The sequence below is a fragment of the Rattus norvegicus genome, chromosome 1, assembly GCF_036323735.1.
Source record: "Rattus norvegicus strain BN/NHsdMcwi chromosome 1, GRCr8, whole genome shotgun sequence".
NCBI classification, from domain to species: Eukaryota; Metazoa; Chordata; class Mammalia; order Rodentia; family Muridae; genus Rattus; species Rattus norvegicus.
In genome coordinates, this window is record NC_086019.1 from 25,295,200 (window position 1) to 25,314,769 (window position 19,570).

General features: G+C 41.3%; 1 long non-coding RNA gene across 1 annotated transcript; it reads left to right on the forward strand.

The window, feature by feature from the left end:
* Positions 1-12,136: 12,136 nt before the first annotated feature.
* Positions 12,137-17,230, forward strand: LOC108348899 (uncharacterized). The gene is made up of 3 exons (XR_001836363.3): positions 12,137-12,302; positions 14,150-14,305; positions 15,738-17,230. It is a non-coding gene; the product is annotated as an uncharacterized LOC108348899 (long non-coding RNA).
* Positions 17,231-19,570: the final 2,340 nt, after the last annotated feature.

Sequence of the window (19,570 nt, forward strand, 5' to 3'; positions counted from 1 at the left end):
CATGGAGATCTGAGTAATGAAATCTCATGAAGTAGACATGCAGATCTGAGTAATGAAATATCTCATGAAGTAGACATGCAGATCTGAGTAGTGAAATATCTCATGAAGTAGATTCTATGAGACTTTAAAAATACTGGAATTTCCAGCAAAAACTGTCCCATTGGAGTTGGATTTGGGAACTCAACAGGAGGAAAAGAAGCCGATAGTTTGTGCTTCAAGTTATGTTTTATTTTGTCATGTTCATTTCTTATTTCTTAGAAGCCTATTCTTTTCTAATGAGGGTCAGAAAGGGAGTGGATCCTGAAGGGAGGGGAGGGGAGCGGGGAGGAACTGGGAGGAACAGGGGGAGGAGAAATGATACTCAGGATGTATCGTATGAGAATAGAATCTATTTAAAATAAAAGGGAAAAAATGAAAAAAAATACTGGAATTTGTCTATAACTACGGAACCCTGAAAGTGCCTGATCTCATCTAAAATTGCTGGAACTTTAAACTGGAGTTGTAATTGTCTTAAACTAATTGAACTTAATAAATTTGAGTCTATTTTTAGGGAACACTTGCTAATATAAAAAGAGAGGGGGAAAACCAGAAAGAACGAAGATGGCAGTTGTGATCGAAAAATCGTGTTTCTTTGAACGGTCTCGGCTTCATTCATTTCAAGAACTGAGACTCTAGGTTGGAGGCATATGGGAAGATTGGGGAAGGCAAAGAATACGACAAAAAATGTATTATGCACAAAAATTTAAATCATAAATATAACATCTTAAAAAGAAAGAAAATTTTTTTTCACTTTGCAGTCCAGGTCCTTTATTTCCTTTTTGTCCACTAGACCGTGAATCCCTACGGAATGGGTTCCAGCAGCTCAGGCTCCTTTCCGTTAGTCCTCACAAAGTGGGCTTCTCTGGGTGGCGCAGACTGGTGCTTTAGCTGAACCCAGGTGCCCTTCTCTTTGGTTTCCTCTTTCTTCTGATGATTCTCCGTCACCCACTTCAGGAAGCTGTCTCTGCTCTTTGAGTGCTTGATATGCTCAAACTGCTCATTGATCCTCTTGACCAGAATCTTGCCCTTAACTTGTCTGTTTACAGAGATGCCCATGGCATGCTGGGTGACATTGTAGACTCTTCTGGTTTGCCATGGCAACACTTATGGAGCATTCCTTTTTGAACACTGACCATTCCCTTGATGTCTACAATATCATCCTTCTTGTAGATTCGTGTGTGTGTGGCCAAAGGAACAACTCCATGTTTCCTAAAAGGCCTAGAAAATACGTACCTAGTGCTTCTCCTCTTTCCTTTTGTGTTCGTCATTTTGGTGAGTTACTGGAAGACAGCTATTGCGACTGTAAAGGAAGAAAGAAAAATTAATATCATCGTCATCAGAGCTAGAAGGATCTCAATGATGAAACTTGGTCAGGACTCATCACACGGTACATTCTTATGACCAACCTCTGGCCCCCCTGAATCCATATCATGTGATCTTGGTACTGTAAGGTTGCAAATTCATAAGTTGAGAGTTGCCTGGACGGTGTCAGACGTATTGGTGAATTTGGCCATATGCACATAACCCTTAAACAACTTGGGTTAGGAAAAACTATCCAATGTTTAGTCAAAAATCCACATACAACTTTTGACTCTCCAACAGGGTCTTAACTACTAGAGCCCTTTTATTGATGGGAAACCTGACCAGTACTATAAATAGTTAACTAACCCAATTTTGTATGTTCTGTGCTATATAAAGACAAGAATAGGGGAGGAGTTGAGACATCTTTTCTTTATGCTGGGACAGAAGACACTGGTGGCGAATCCCTGCTTGGAGACAGCTGGTACCACATAACATTTTTATCCAACTCTTGCAATGCTTGAGCTCAAAAATACAGTAACAGTGAGGATGCCATGAGGTCATCACAACTATGGAGTGACAACAGCTTATCTTGTACAGTCTTGAACTAGTAACTCATTTTCCATTTGTTTACATTTCTCTGCATGGCAAGATGAATACCCTGTAAGTGTTGGAGCCTGTGTTTTGATAAAGTTCATCTTTCTGGTAAAGTTCTGTATATGTCTGATGGCAGTAACCGACAAAATAGACTACTACCTATTTATGGCCTGTCTTTTTCTTAATTTTGCAACGATTCTACATTAGTCTCTTAGCTTTTTCAAATTATTAAAAAATCTCAACAAACAAAAAATCCCACCCATACTAACCTATGTAACTGGGCCCACTCAGTTTAAAACTGTGCTGTTAAGGGCTCAACTGTAGTGAGATCTACCTAGCTGTTCAATTATTTAATTCCCAAGAATGTACTGCATTTAATTTCCCACCTCAGAAAGAAGACAGAGATGAAATCAATGTGTGGAATTTCACATATAATCATGACTAAGGAGTATTTTAAACCTTATTTATTGGTGGTGCTCTGAGTGCTCATGGTAGATTACTCCCAGCAAGAGGCTGTTGCCCTATGAGCAGGATTTACCTCATGTTTGAGATGTCCCATATTCAACCTTCCAGGGTAATTCCCATGATTCCCATTTGGTGCTTGTCTTAGTCAGGGTTTCTATTCCTGAACAAACATCATGATCAAGAAGCAAGCTGGGGAGGAAAGGGTTTATTCAGCTTACACTTCCACCTTGCTGTTCATCAGAAAAGGAAGTCAGGACTGGAACTCAAGCAGGTCAGGAAGCAGGAGCTGATGCAGAGGCCATGGAGGGATGTTTCTTACTGGCTTGCTTCCCCAGGCTTGCTCAACTTGTTCTTCTATAGAACCCAAGACCACCAGCCCAAGGGATGGCACCACCCACAATGGGTGGGGTCCTTCCCCCTTGATCACTAGTTGAGAAAATACCTTATAGTTTGGGTCTCATGAGGGCATTTCCACAACTGAGGCTCCTTTTTCTGTGTTAACTCCAGCTTGTGTCAAGTTGACACACAAAACCAGCCAGTTCAGTGCTCAGCAAAAGATATTTGGTTCTGCCCAACTTTTGCTTGACTGTCTCCCCTAAAGACCGTTATCTGTGAGCTGATATCAGACCCTTCTTCAATGGCCTAGATGGGAGATGGAGCCTCTGTGACTGGTGCACGCCCACTAGTGAGAGAGGAAGGCCTGCTGTCACTGGGAAGGAAGATGGTTCACTCACTCTTGCTATCCAGAATGAATGTATGTAAAGCAGTGAATTCATCATGTGCCCTTCAGTGGACATAACATTCCCCGTCATTTCCAGCTCAAGATCAATACTTTCCAATATTGCTTGTGGTATTTTCCACTAAAAAAAAAAAAGAGGTCCATTAGAAATTATCCCAGAGAAGTGTCAATTATCCTAAAACATGCTTTCTGTTTGGTAAATCTGTTTACCTAGAATAGGCCAGCATTTTAATCAAGGTGTTTTGTTAGTAAACTATTCTAGAACCACTCAGGAAGAGAATAATATTTAAAATTTTTTCTTAAAGCATAAATGTCAAAGGTCTAGATTGGAAGAGGGTATTTTCCACATAACCTTCCAGATGTGTTGGGAGAACTGTGTGCCAGAGACCACATTCTTTCCTGGTGAGTTGTCCTTTGTTCTGAGTGCTATATTCTGTAGTTCTTCACTTTTGAAGCTGTACTGTTGTTACATAGAGAAAATTTGACCTTTCCTGGTCAGATCTATGAATCATTGACTTAATGTAGAGTATATGCATAACTGAAGCCCCCCAAAGACTTTTGAATGGTTGATTTGAGTTGATTCCTTAAGAAACTGCATTGTATTTTGAAGAAAAATACAATGAGGATTGTTTGACCCAGTTATCTTGCTTTTCTATGGGAAATTGTCAGTTCATTTTGCAAGTTTGATTGTGTAAAATGAGAACGTTGTCTATACCAAAATGTCTTGAAGTTTGAAGTGTACTGGCAATGATACCGAATTCATTTGGTATCGCACTGATTCCACAAGTCACACTTTTCAATGCAGAGAAAAACTATTTTTAGCAATAATAATCAAGCATCTAATGGCTCACCCTCTAACATTTGGGATCATGCATTCCAATTATACTGAAATGGCTACCGCACTAAAGATGCTGCACATTTCAAAGCCGTTTTTGCTGGCCTTTGCACGCATGCGTTGATATAATGGCTCCATTTAACTGTACATTTAAGAGAATGCTCCCAAAGGAAAAGCTATTCTTATTAGGCAACTCCATTTAAACTACAACAGAACTACGGTGAGTATCGTCTGAGGAATAATGTGCTGTTTAAGCTCACAAATACTTTCTCTTTGGCTTACGACCATGACTCTGTGAGATGACCATGACTCACCTTCTCACTGCCACTGCTGTATGGGAAACAGGTTCACAGGAGTGACAAAGTCATCGAGCTTAGGATAGTCTTGTACAATAGATCTAGGATATCAGCCTCCTTGTCCTGGGTCACGGCATAGGCCAAGGGAAATATTTCACATTCAACCACCATAAACAGCCTAAGAGAAAGGAAACATTTTATTTCTACCTTGAAAATATGTGCTCAAATTACCAAAGAATCTTAAGTAAATAAATGCATCAAAAGGATGTAGTTATTTTTTAGCACATGCAAACGATTCACCACAGCTTAGAAAAATAAAACTTAGATGTATGAAATCCTTTCTAGTCAGTGAAGCTCTTCTGTGACACAGACTATATAGTACGTTTCACTCTCCTATTCCAGGAGAGACGCCACATTCCACATATTTGATGGTGAGGGCTCAGAGCCACAGAAAAGACTGAACAATTAGTTCTCACTAAGATCCCCTCTCTGCCAATGTCTGACTGGCATGTGTGACTCTACAAAGGAGAACTGCTGTGTTTAAGTTTTCTTTAGAACTTAAACGTGTTCTGGGATAATATGTAGTTGGCATCGGTCTGCAAAATAATGCTGACTTAGACCATAAGAAGAAAATGTCAGTATCTCAAGATGGGGACAAACAAGTCTCCAGAAACTATCTTCTCTAATATGGGAATCTGACACAGACCAGGCAGTCAAGGAATGCGAAGGAGAGTGTTTGAAAGGTCTTTTCCATCTCAGTTTCCAGTGGGCTCAGCGATCAGGGAAACATTACTACACAGCCCATAAACTTGTTAATTGCTTCTATGCAGTAATGCTTATCTCGGGAAGCACAGTACTCATGGAAAAGCTCTAACGTGTTAACTCGGTGTGGATTTTATTCTCCACGTTATGTTGATCATCAGTATTGAGTGTGCTCAAATGTCAGGACACGATGTGCAAAAGCAAAGCTTTCTGAAAACGGCAAGGAGACTCAGGTAGCTTTAACTGGTAATAGGATCCCAAATAGGTGCCCATATTTGCTTGTTTTTCCTCTTCCAAGTTTACCAGAATGAAGAATGTAAGTCTATTCAATACTCTCTGTGCCTCGGTTTCCCTATCCACCACCCCGGAGCTAATTCCATCATTCTAGGGCTTCTCAGAAAATGAAACCGCAGAAAATACTCTTTGCCAGTTTTGATTTTTACAGCATTCCTCTCCCCAAAAGGTGGAATTGATTTTTATATATTTATATAATGGCCAAAGGCCAATGTCACAGGCCAGTTTTGTTACATGTTTTCTTTGTTCCTTTAGGGGGTTTCAAAGACCTTAAATGTGAAATGTTTTCTCTCATTCCAAAATAAAAAAGTTAAGAATGAAAATGAAAATTTAAATATTGTCCAAATACAGTTTGTTTGAAGACTGATACTTTTTGTTTTTAATGAATCAGTAAGAGTCTAGTTCATCCAAAGTTTAAGGGAACGTTTCCTCTGGCTGGTATCCAGTTCTGTAGTAATCCCCATGCCCTCCTTCTCGTCATCATCATTATCATTGATCCTTTGGCATTCTAAGTCCTTGATAGCTAGCTATACCTCATCCTCGAAGCAGCAATACTCATAAGCAAACTTATTTTAAGGCACACACGTGCATGTGTGCATGTGTATATTTATAGTATGTGCAACAGCATGGGTACAGGGTTACAAACATGCAGGGGCAGGAATTGAGCTCAGTTCCCATGCTTGCATGGTAAACACCTTATCAACGGAGCCGTCTCCCCAGCCCCATAAACTTATGCTTATTTAGATGCACAGCTACTTAGTCTGTGCATCTAGCTACAGGGACAGGGCTAGGCTTCGAGTGGTGTTCAAGGGTTCAGGCTGCTTCCTCTAGTTTCTCAGTGGAGAGGAGGCTGCCCTCCCACCGAGTTCTATAGCAGCAGAGTCTGCTCATTGAGCTTCACTGTGTGTTTCCATGACTTCAACACCCTAGTACCTCCCTCATGGCTCATGGCCCTCAGCCTCCCTCCCGACATGCTTCAGCAACTGTGGGAGTAGTGTGCAGAATTCTAGAAGAAAGTGTCCTCGGATAAGCTTATCTTGAATCCCTCAATGGCCTCTCTGTGCAGCTTAGATTTGCTGACTGATCTTAGAGGAGCATTCGTTTCTCCACTGACCGATTTTTTCCCCACCTTATTCACTTTTTAAAAGAAAATTTAATTTTGCAGATAAGATGCTGTAATTTAGTAGAATCTAAGAGGTAACTGCATATGACCAGAAGGTGCCAAAAGCAGTTTCTCCTGGCTCCTATCCTGCCGGTGACCCTTTAATGAGTGTTATACTGCCTACTATCAGGGAGAAGCTCAATAACAAATTCCATGATTGGAGTTAAATTGCTTTAACTTTGCTACAATGACTTTTTGTTGGGGAAGGAGTACTCAAGCTGGGAGGTTTATTGGCTTCTCGCAATCTTTTAAACCCTCAGGAACTGCTGATGAACTTTTGCTAGGTATGAAGTAGGAGTTAAAGAAAAATGTACTTTTCTGAAAGCCAGATACATGCACTCAAATTACCAGCAATTCGTGTGTGTGTGTGTGTGAGTGTATGTGTGTATATGTCTGTGTGTATGTGTGTATGTGTATATGCATATGTATGCCTGTGTGTGTGTGTGTGTGTGTGTGTGTGTGTGTGTGTGTTTGAGATGTTTGTAAGGCTTCAGTTAAAACAGAGTGAAGGGATAATAACTAGGAGAAAGAAAAGAAGGGGGAGAGGAAGAAGGGAGGAAGAGGAGGCTTTTATATTCCAGAGATACTGATCAACTTTAAATTAAAACATCATATTCTCAGTAGTATGTGGACCAAGGTAACCATATGTGAGTGGGTACCTCGCACTCCCCAAAGACTCTGCCCATACTGAAAAGCAGCATCTGTAGTTGGCATTTGGCATTATTTCTGAGAGGGTTTCATGACAATTAGATGGATGAAGGGGTCCAGCTCGGTACTTCAACTGCTGCCATGGACCTGCCTGTGGCTGCTGTCTGATGTCTAAAACGCATGTCCAGCGGGTGACAGGCAGGCATTGCTGGTTAGAGGAAACAGAGCCGCAGCACCATCTGCATTTAAGCTGTTCTGATGATAAAGTCCACCGGTTGGTCCCATCTCTAACTCTTTTCTAAGAGAAAAGGGAAAGGTTACTTGGCTTTGGAGCGGCCAGGAAGACCAGGGAGGTAAAAAGATTAGACATGGAAAAGGTCGCGAGCTGGGCACATGAATACACTGTGCTTTTCACTCCAAATTAGCTCTGCAAAATAAACAGTCAATTAGTCTGCCTGATATATAGCAACCACACCCCTGTGCAAAAGCCCATTCTCCCATTTCCTAAACTGGTAGAGCCCTCAGTTACATCAGTTCCTTCATCCAGCTCTAAGCCTGGAATTTCTAGATCCTTCTATCCTATCTCCTGCTGGCATCATTCCACTCTGGTCTTTGTGACTTTCAGAGGAAGGTTTTAAGTTTAACCTCAATAAAAGTAGCAGGAGCTAAGTGGTCCTAATAAAATGCACACCAGTGTGGGCATGAGGAAGCAGTTGCCTAGAAGGTAGTCTGGACCATGGCTGTTGTTTCTTACGTGCTTCTCCGTGGCCCTGCCATTCTGTGTACCTCTTCTCTTCAGTCAGCTTTCATTTCTGAGGAAGCAGCATTGATTGCCCCATCCATGTGAAACTGCCCAACCTTTTCTCTAAATTTGCATGGTAATGGTGATCTCAAGGGACTTCCCAGAGACCCCTAGGGTTAGGATAATTTATGCCCACCATTTTCCTCCTTTCTCTACTCTAGAAGGAGAGCAAATCTTAGACTGAAAATGAAGGCCCTTCACCTTTAGTCAGACTCTTTTGGGTTTGTTTGTTTGTTTGTTTGATATTATTGGCAGGTTTACCTAGACTTACAAAGAGCTTGGGTAGGTAAGAGGCTCAGTTCTTAATTCAGTAGAAACACTGTTGTGTCTCTCTGAAGACACATATCCCTCTGGGACCTGCAGTTCCTAAATCAGTCAAGCTCAAAATAACAGAGTTTGGTGACAGACTTTGGAAAGAAGTATCACAATATGAGTCTGCTGTGTGGAACCATGTTCAGTCCACACTTAGTCTATAGCCCTAGATATGTGAATTTTCTGGATCTAGAACACCACCACCTCCCATCTGGAGAGTATTAAGATATGTTGCATTCAGGTGGTCAAACACTAATTCTAAAAGAAACTATCACACAGCTAGTGTTTTCATGAAAAAATGTGAGCAGGCTTTTCCATTGTTCTATAAACCTGACTGAAGAAAGGAACAAAGAAGAGTACTTGGTTTCATGAACATTTAGCCTTTCATGTTTACTATAATGTCAGCTTCTGGTCTTAAAGCTATGTTGTACAGAATACCAAGAATGTGTGGGAAGCCTCTTGTCAATAAAGCGTAGAAACCAGAGACAAAATCAAATGCAGAAATATTATTATTACTACCATAAGAATAAATTGATGAATTCTGCACTAAGAAATATTGGTCTGACTTTTCAAGAGTGTGGTACCAACAACAAAGGAACAAAAGCAACCATTAGAGTCATTGGCTGCTGCTGCTGCTGCTGCTGTCCCCACCACTGAATCTGCTGCATCCACTACTGCGGCCATCACCACCAAAGCTGTGCACAAGGAATACTTGGTTGAGTCAAAGCAGCATACACCACTAATCATCTTTCCTACTTAAACTGACAGAGAACTGATGGGAGATAATTTATATTGTTTTCATTATTTAAATTTGTACTATGATTTGGTAATTTCATGCAATGTGTGCTGATTATATAAGCCCCCTCCCCCAACTCCTCCCAAATCTACTCTCAGAGAAAATTGTCTCTCCCTCTCCCAGAAGCTGTCAGTCATCAAAAGCTCCTTTCTAGGGGTGGGACTTCATGCCCACCCTTCCTTTCCTTATAGGGATTTGGTCTGGCTTAAGCTTGCAATATTGTAATAGTTTCTGTGAATTCTTATGAGAATTCTTATCATGTCTGGAAGACCCTGTTTTCTGCATTTAGAAGGGGACGCCAGAGTGTGTCACAGGCTGTCAAGGTCAGGCAGGTTTCAGTGATATTTTCTAAGTATGCTGTCCTCCCTGTCATATGCCTCCTTTACGAAGATACGTAGAACACACTCATGTCCTGTTTTTCAATCCTATCATAAAAAAAGGCAACAAAATACTGAATGAGATGGTGTCCCAGAGGATCAGGAAACAAGCAGTATGTCCTAAAGTCAAAATATGTCTCATAAAGTAGGGCAAAATGAGGCTACCCAGAGGGCATGAGGAAAAGGAAGGGGTCATTTCTCACCAGAGGAAGTAAAAGAAAAATGACTTCTATTATACCCTGTTTGCTGAAGTGTGTGTGTGTGTGTGTGTGTGTGTGTGTGTGTGTGTGTGTGTGTTCATTCTCTATCAATAACTACATAGACAATGTATACGTTTTTTTTTTTATTGTAGTTGGCTGGTTAATTGGTCTTTTGAAAAGAGCCCCCATTTATCCCAGGCTGACCTTAAACTCACTGTGTACCTTAGAATGACTCTGAACTCTTGTCTCTTCTGCCTCCAATCCCCAAGTTTTTGGATTATAGGAAAGTACACTGCACACACACTTGCAGATATGTTTTAGAATTATTATTTTTGTGTGTAGTAAGATTTCTACGTCAGCAGTATTTAGAAGTAGTGCTTAACTGCGCTCACTATAATTATATTGTTCCTCATTCTTAACAGGGATTTGGGGACCAATGAGCAAGCAGTACCACCCCAGTGTTTTGCATTTGTTTGGCATAATATCTACAATTACTCCTGATTTAAACATTGGTTCAGGTAGAAAGATACACAGAATAGTTTTGGCCTCCCAGAATAGGCCATATCCTCTGGGTAACAATCAAAGCTGGCATTCTGCTAATCCTTGAGACCACGTACTCTCTCCTAACCAGAGCCTCGATAATACATGAGGCTATAGCTCTGAAGGAAATCACAGCGTGTTGTGGATAGCCCCGGTGCTGTTTGCATTTTGATGCTAACTCTGCTTTCCCAAGAGGAGCTGCCTGGGACAGGAACGAATCACATATTCAGGTGACTTACTGTGAACTTCCCCTAATGAATAAAGATTTCTAGGAACCAATCACTGGGCAAGGAGTAGGCGGGACTTCCTGGTTGGAGAGGGAAGAGAGATGGCAGGCAAAGGTGACTTATGACTTGCTTTTGGACAGGGAGAGCTTGGAGGAAAAATGCAACTAACAAGAATCCACCCTCCCCCACGCCCATTTTAGATGGTGGATCCACTAGGATTCTCCTCCCGAGGGGTTTAACTTAAAATGGCTTACAAAATTAGGATGCTAGTTGCTGTGCCCAGCGATTGTGTTACCTGTTGATTCTAAACTAAGATTGTGTGGTGTTTTCCTTCAGCTGCGTTCCAGAGAGAAAAAAGGTATAGCAGCAAAACGTAGGTTTGTGAGAAGTGCACGTCAGCTAGTCATGTGATTGTGGATGTGTGGGGCTGTTGTGGCAGTCGACCGCCATGGGAACTTAGTGAGCTAGATGGAGAGATTTCAGAACTCTGGTGTCAGAGAGTCTGCCAAAAAGAGAACAGGCCAGGCCCTCCAGCCTGCCCACCGGTATCATGGTGACTCTTTTTATTATTTCATGAAACAACAGTGCAAACAGAAGCAAGTAGAGGATGAAATCAGTGGAGGTGAGAGGTGTTTGAAAAATAGTGATGTTGAAGATGTACTGGGGAAACAGGTCAGTGGTTGAATAGCTGCTGAGTTCAACAAGGTCGGCTAGGGAGGGACATCTCACACAAGCCAGTAAAGATCGTTAAGTTCAGCACGAGGACCAATAAGTGAAACTGCCTCTCTTTGAGGCCACAAAGACAGGTTTCCTAGCCCAGAGACTATTTTAGACAAAATGGTGAACATCCCAGGAAGTAAGTTCAGAGTATGAATTAACTAAATACTTATCCACAATTTAATGTACTCATTCAAAAACATTTTTTTAGAACAAAATAACCTTTTCTTGTGGCAAAGTTATACGAACTTCCTCCTTCCTATCATTAAGGATATTTAAGAGCAAAATTTAAATTGTTTTAAAAATAAATGATTTCTTTTTACATAGTACTACCATTTGTGGGGCAGCAGGTTATCAAGTACCCTGATTCCTGGTTAAGATAGGTCAAATCCCCGGAGTACCCTAAGGGACGGCAGGAGCATTCCCAGTCTCCTAGGAGATCAGGTCCCTCTCATGTAGCTACAGTGCCCCCACACTCCCCTGTAAAGAGGTTTGAGACAGATCAGTCATGTAGAGCAACGCCTCAAGCCTCTCCTCCACGGTGAGGACGTGACCACAGGTCATTTAGGCTCAAGACAGATCAGTTAGGAAGAAGCAGGACCATGGTCCCAAATATGCAAATATGTAAATGAGGTATTCCCAAGCTCTCAGGCCAAATCAATAGGAAGCCTGCTGTCAGACACTGACCCATCCTAAGACTGTATTTAAGAATCCTATTCAGAAGGATTGAAGGTGTACAAGAATTATTCCATTGTCTGAGAACTTCTGTCATAAGAACTGTAACATCACAGCTTAGGGAAGAGATCTGCTCTCCCAAACTCCCAGAAGCTCCCCTGCATCCTTCAGCACAGCCAACTTCCTGCAGCAGCGGCAGCAGATATGACAAAAGTCGTTCCTCCTCCCCCCAGTTCTCTCCCGTTCACCTGAACCCGCGTACCTAGCTGGACCAGGGATCTCTGTGGAAAGCCTCCAGCGTGGAGGCTAAACTTAAACAAGCCAAATTTCCTTCTCTTTACATTCGACAGGGGCTTTCCTGATTGTTTGTAAACAAGAACAAGAAGCACTGAAGTTAAAAGTTGGAAAGATAGAGCCATGCATGAGAAATCTGTTTAAATTGTTGGTCATGGAAGTCCAAGAAATTCCACACGCAATATAGGCTATTGGTGCCGCTCTTGATTACCTCTCAGAAGTAAAGGTAAGTCCTTCTTGCTGAAGACACCATGTACTTGGACACAGGACTCAGAAGAGTCAAGCTCTGACATGAAAACTACCTTTCTAGGCAGTAGTTTTCCTACCACCAAAAGATGCAAAGCAAGCTTCCAAAGAGAAGCAACAATCAATAGTCCTGCCAGGCAGTGATGGTTATGAACCGTGATGATATCCCTACATCCCAAAGGGTGTGACAGTGGCACTCACGTCTTGATAATAGCCAACAGTTGTCTGAGTGGAATTAAGGCCCATTCAGCAGGAAAAAAACCATGCTTGGTACTGGAAACCTAGCCAAGTACACAAGTCATTGTTCTTAGAGGAAAATCTACTATTGGCACTTTAACTGGATCAGCACAATTCCAAACTACATTCTAAATACTTAGACCTTAGACCTTAGACCCACAGATAAGTGAAACTTTCACCTCTCATCAAAGAAGCTTCTCTTTGCAGATGAAGACAATCACAGAAAACCACATTGGTCAAACTACATCGAATCATGGAGTGAATAGCCCTCCGGTACCTAAGGAAGAGGGGCTGGAAAGGTTGGAAGACCCAGATGACTACTGGGAAATTATGCCTCCTAGAAATGACAGGGGAAGCATAACATCCACGATACTACAACAATATACCTGTATAACTAAGACACAAACAAAGACAATACTCATAGACAATGTTAACATGGAAGGGAGTCTCAATGCCCCAGACGAAGAACTATAGGCAACTAGAAACTGGTGAGAGAGGGAAATGAGCCTCCTAATTGGTGATACAACACCAAGTAGTGAGCCCTGAAATAGTATTCATGCAAGCAACACAGTAAAGTATTTCACAGTCACTCATATACATGTATATATGTATATATGCACATATATGTGTGTGTGTGTGTGTGTGTGTGTGTGTGTGTTAATAATAAAGAAAAGGAGGTCATGAACTTGAGGGGAAGTTAAGGGGGAGAAACGAGAGGAATTGGAGGGAGGAATGGAAAGGTGGAAGTGATATGACTGTACTTTAAAGTGATTTTAAAATAAGGAAAATTGAATTAGGGAAGAGAATTATAACTAAGAGACAAGTGAAAGTGTTGTATTGCTCCCACTGATTTTTTTCTAAAAGCCTGCTACCTGTACCCCTGTCCAACAGAGACTGACAAACACTTTGGGATGTGCCAGCAGCACTACCCAGGGAGGCACCGCCACCCAAGGGGCCACTGCCACCAGAGCCTAGTGGTCAGATAGAGTCTTCTGGAAAATATTTGAAAACTATATGGAAAAAAGTATAGAAGTTCCAGGGGCCTGGCCTGTTTTTACAGAACCCAAATACTGACTCAGTGTTTGTAGTGTATGGTCTTATAGTCAGGAAGTGGGGGGAGGGCAGGGGAAGGGGAGTGGGACAGGGAGAGGGGGAGGGAGAGGGAGAAGGAGAAATAGATCCTAACCAGGGTTCAGGAGTTCAGAGCAAAGCTCAGATGCAATAATAAATATATTCTCCAAAGAAACTGATATTGGTCTACTGAGCCTTTAACTTCACATGACATGAGTTTCCAGGCTGTATCTGTTGCTGATGCTAAGTCCACTAAGACCTTACAAAGCTGGCTGAATCGATGGCTGAAACCACTGCTTGGTTCATGAGTCACTCCTGCATAAGGCATTCCCCATTGTTGTATACAATTCTACTTTTTCTCTTTGTACCCCTGGTATTTCTGTAAGAGCCTGGCTTCCCTAAACTCTGGAATAAGCAAGGTCTTCAAGATCTACCTTTCAGCTTCGGGTATCATCTGAGTCCTTGGAAGGGTCCACCAATGCAACTATGGTATTCACTATTGAACCCATATTCTTACAGGGCATGAAGACTGCACACTGGGGATTTGCTCTCTGGAACCACTCACAGCGACTGTGATATGAAGTTCATGGTAAAGGGTCCCAGTTTGACATGAATATAACAGCGTGATCCTGCTTGAACAGGCTTCATACATGGAGCGGGGCTGCCATTGCTAAGGTGTGGCTGCATTTTATATTTTGGAAAATAGAAAGATGCTTTGAAGCATTCAAAATCATATAATCATTATGTAGGTTAGAGCTTGCCCTTAAACAACAAAAGACCTTTTGATAAAGAGCTCTTCTCTGTAGCAAGTGTTTCCTGGGGATGCTGGACAACAATAGCCCCAGATTCACACCCCTGCACACACAGTTGACTCATCTCTTTTGTGGCTTTTCGGTGAGCAAAGAATCAAGGTGTTGTGAAGTGAACATACACTGAGTCAGAGCGAGGGACATTTTGCAAGTTCCAGAGAAATGCTTCAGTATACTGAGTTCCTTCCAGGGAATTGTGGGAGTTACATAGGTTCAGAAAGTACCCACAGATATACTCAATCCAAGTTTGAATCCAAGAACCCAACCAAACTCATATTACACTTTTTGGGTTGAGTCAAAGAGAATTATAGCTGTGTGAGTTTCTGAGGCTTTTTAAAATAAAAATTAAATCACATTTTAAGTTGAATAAATGGTAAAATAAAATGGCGTTTCCAAAGAATGTTTCAATGGTAAAGCAATAATGACTGTTTTGGGGGTTCTATTCACCTAAGCTGCTTATGGTGGCCTTTTCCACTTACTCTGTCTCACCGACCTCGCCTCAGCCTTTTTTCTTCTACTTCATTGTTAAGTCTTCTTATACACAGACTCTTTGCACGTGCTTCTCTCTGCCCCAGAAAATTCCCTATCTCTGCAGATCTCATGATTCTTGTATACATGCCTCTTACTGCTTTAGGTCTAAGACTAAAGTAGCTTCAGGGGCTAGAGCTTCCTAAAATTCGAGTTCAAGGCAATTCCAGCACCAGGATGCAGTCTTCAACAGGAATTGTCAGCTGTTTGTAAAACTCACATGGAGATTTAAAGGGCTAGGCTCAGCCCCAGAGACTCACAATGAAGATGTATGAACTAGGAAGGGAAAGACACAGTAAAACAAGAATGTCTCTCTGTTTAATAAGCTCATTACACTATGGTAACGTCAGTCTCAAGCATGTGTATGTGCTTGTGTGCATCAGAGTGTGTATCTTTTTTGGGTCCAGAATCTATAAAGGATTCCTATACCTCCGTGAGAAGATCTCAGTAGAAAAATGAGTGAAATATTTGAAAACGTGCTCCATAGAGTAAAACAGATTAGTAAGTCATGAAATAATGCTCGCCCACACTAGCCAGGGAATGAAGACTGTCTGTCTTCTTTTTAATGCACACACACACTCTCTAATATAACTAAACGTTACAACTGGCAATGCAACGGGATGTTTTAAATGTAAGCATGTAGGAGAAAAATAGAATTCTCCTTAATTGCTGATGGGAGTATGAACCACACACCTGCCCTGGTAAGCACTTTGAACCATCTACCAAACCTGCCTGTATACATAAACTGAAACCTGTCATTTCTTCCCTAGGCATATAAACAAGAGAAATGCATCCAGATCAGATGTTTTGCCAAACAATATGGAAAAATGCATATGTTCCCAAATTGGAAACAACCCAAATATCGTTCAACAACAGAATGGGAATAGCTCAGTTAAATGTTTTATTAACCGTACAATAGAAGAATACCAACGAGCAATAAAAACAAGCCAATTGTACTCAACAACATGGATCAATCACACAGACAATACTGTATGAAATAGACTGAAGGCATGCTAAACGCTCCCAGTTGTGTAACTTGAGAAGGTGGAAAAATTAATCCACAGTGTGAGGATCCAGGACAGGGCTCTTAGATCAGGAAAGGGGGACATCTTGATTGCTGGTGATAACTATTGTCTTCCTAATCTAGGAACGGAAGTACGAACATGTTTGCATTGTGACATTTACTTATATTTTTCTATGATTTATTTGTCTCCTTTCCTGCATATATACTATGGTTCAGTAGATGTTTTATTTAAGAACATATAAATCAAATACAGTAAAACAGGCTTACTCTTTCAGTCTCAAACCCAAGTATTTCTGTGAAGAAGGCCTGCTTGCATATTTTTTAAATGCATTATTACATGTGTGCATGATATGTATGCTCCTGGGCACATATGTCATGGCCTGTGCATGGTGCTCAGAGGTCAGCCCTACTTTTATGTGAGTGGTGGGGGAGGGGAACTTAGGCAGCTTAGCTCTCATGGCGAATGCCTTTACCCACTTAGCCATCTCTCTCTCATCCTACATCTTCTTCCCTTTTGTTATATTTTAATTTCCATTTTGAGTTCCATCAATTTCTTCAGAATCAGCACAGCCCTGCTTCCTTACGCCATGTTATGCATCTAGTCCAACCCTGCAAACTGCATAGGAGTAAAGCTGGACCTAACTGACTAGTGTTCCTTGCCTATCCAGGGTGATATCTGCTGAGTGCCAACATCCACGCTTATTGTCTTCAGATCACACAAACGCCAACTGAGTCATCCACAGCTAGATATAGACACTCTAATGTTGTGCTTTATAACTCCCATTGGCTCGTCAGAGACAAAGGACTCGAGACTCTTTTCAAATAATCCATAAGCATCCAAGCTTCTGCAGCTTTCCTGTTAGGCTGATCCTGCTTTCAGAAGCTGGCTATCTCCTTAAAGCTATGGTGTGTACCTTGAATCCTTTATAGTTCCTGTAGCTCTCAAGGTATTGTGAAACTCAAAAGTCAGGACCCAAATAGAGCTGATAGGAGAGACATTAAGTGCCCAGTGACACTCTTGGACCCAGAGAACTAAGAAGGAAGCAACAGGTACAATTTCCTTGGAAAGTCACATGAAACCTTGTCTTGCCTTCTCGATACTTGAGCTGCCCATGCCAAACCCAGGTTATATATTCCTTACTTCACAAATCTTACTGTCTATAGAGAAGGGTGTATATTATATACATTTCTAACTCTAAACCCAGCACTTATTGGGTAGTTCCTTAATAAATTTGTGAGGAAACTTCTTTTTTCCTTTTTGGCTAGACTACATAATATATTTCAGGAACTTCTTGACTGACTGACAATGTCTAATAAAAGTAACTTCCCATCGTTGGTCTACCAAGAAAAGCAAATAGCTGAAATTCAGCCACACTGACTGCTTCAGCTTTGCTTTCAAATGGAAAGAATAGTTAAGAGGTAGACCAGAGAGCATGCTGGCCGGATATAATGATTCCGCTGCCAAGATTGATCTTTAGCCTCCTAAAGCTCTTATTCTTATTATTTTGATTCAATAAGAAGAGTCAGACACAGTTGTCTGAAATGGCATTTATGTATTTGAAATCTGAGGTACAGTCCAGAGAATCTGACTTTAGTGTTGTTTCACTGTAGAGACTAATCAAGTTTGATGGGATTTCTGAAAGTTTACCTTTCCAAACATGATGCCCATGCCTGTTTTCTTACAACATATCAAAAAAGACGCAACTCTAAACACATAGAGGTTTTAGATAGTAATAGTACAGTCAACTAAAGAAGCACAAGGCTTTATTAAAAACTATGAAGCAAAAGCTAAATAAAAAGAAAGATCTGGAGAACTGGGAAGTGAAGCCCATTGCAGGCACAGGAGGAAGGAATCCTCTCCCCATCATTAGCTCATTTTCCACCAAGGTTTCATGGTCATCAAAGGTGGGTTCTAAAGTTCCAGCAATCATACCTGGGTTCCTGGACACAGAAAGGGTAAAGGATAGGGAGGGAGTATGCTTCAAAGATGTTTTAGCTTTTCTAAATGTTTCTCAGAAACCTTGTCCAGCAATGTGTACTTAAGCCTCCTCTGGCTGTCTCTACTCTTGAGGGGAGACCAGGACATTTAGTTGATTTCCGTTGTCTCTTAGAAAAGTAAATGAAGAGTTGGGAAGAAAAGGAAAGTGTATATTGGGCCAGCAACTTTCAGGGGACCTTGCCAGAGCCACATTCCGAAGAATGCCTCTTACTGAAGGATGAAGCGAATCCCCAAGCAGAGCACTGTGGGTTCCTGGGACCTCACATCCTCACTGCCTCAATACCCTTGCTGTCTTCCATGTCCCAAGTTTTCTTCTACTCTATAGAAAATAGCAAATGCAGACTGACTTGAGACACTGGGTTTCTGCTCTCCTGCCGACATTGAAAGGTTTGGGAACTGGAAACATAGACACTAATTTTTAAAAATAGATTTGCCTTTCCAGTATTTTCACTTAAGGATTTTTTTCCTTCTTAATTGTTTTGCAACAAAACTTGAAGTTAACTCCCCTTGAAGTTCTTGTACGTAATTTGACGCTGTTGAGAATAAGAATTGTATTGTGTTGTAACCGCTCCACCCTTCCTGCAGGCCCATGTTACCCTGGGATTCCTTCATAACAGCCACATACATGGGTGAGCATGCAAGGTATGGCCTACCCCCATCCCCCACCTCTGTGTGTGTGTACGTGTGTGTGTGTGTGTGTGTGTGTGTGTGCATGTATGTGTCTGTCTGTCTGTCTGTTTGTCTTTGTCTATGTATGTGTTTATGTTTATCCACTTCACACATTCTTCTTTTAAATGTTATTAAAATACATTTAGAACATGCAATGGGGCCTGGCTTCTCAATCACTTATGTGAGCTTAATATAATTTGAATTTTTAGGCAGAGATGGTTTGGTATAAGTTTATACCAAGAAAATAGTTTGTTTTGGTCCCTGACTATAGCCATGTGTCACATATGGTTCTTTCAGCATGGGAAGTAGCTCCCATTCCAAGGAACAATTATTTCTAAAAGTCCCCGTGCTGCTCACAAGCTCCCTACCCGTGCCGTCCTCATTCCAAAGAAGAGCCTTTTGTGATACACGAGAGTATACTTACGTATATATTTAGGTTCTGTCCGTATACTCTGCCTTGCGGAGGCCCAGAACTCAGTATGATATTCATTAAAAATTCTTGAATGGCTTGGGGTCAAATGCGTCATCTCTCAGTGTTTTGTAGCAGTAGAAAACAATTTGCATACCTTTGGGCTTTTTTAAGGCCAGGTCATGAAATCAGCAGAGAATGAGTCTCTCTTTTTGATATTCTATATTTCTTTCTCTTCTGTACTCATGTAGACACTGAACAATTTATTTATAGTTCAGAGCTTCTGAAGCACAAGGACAAAAAGCCAGGGGCTGTGCAAAACTCAAGAAGTGAGTGATTATATTTCCTGATAAGAACTGAACTCTCCTGGAATGAATACAATCATTTATATATCGTAAATATCATATCTACACACATATAACAAAATACAAACGTACATAAATATATGCCCAAAAGGCCTATGGGAAAGGCATTGAAAAAAAGAAAGATAAATTTGCCATTA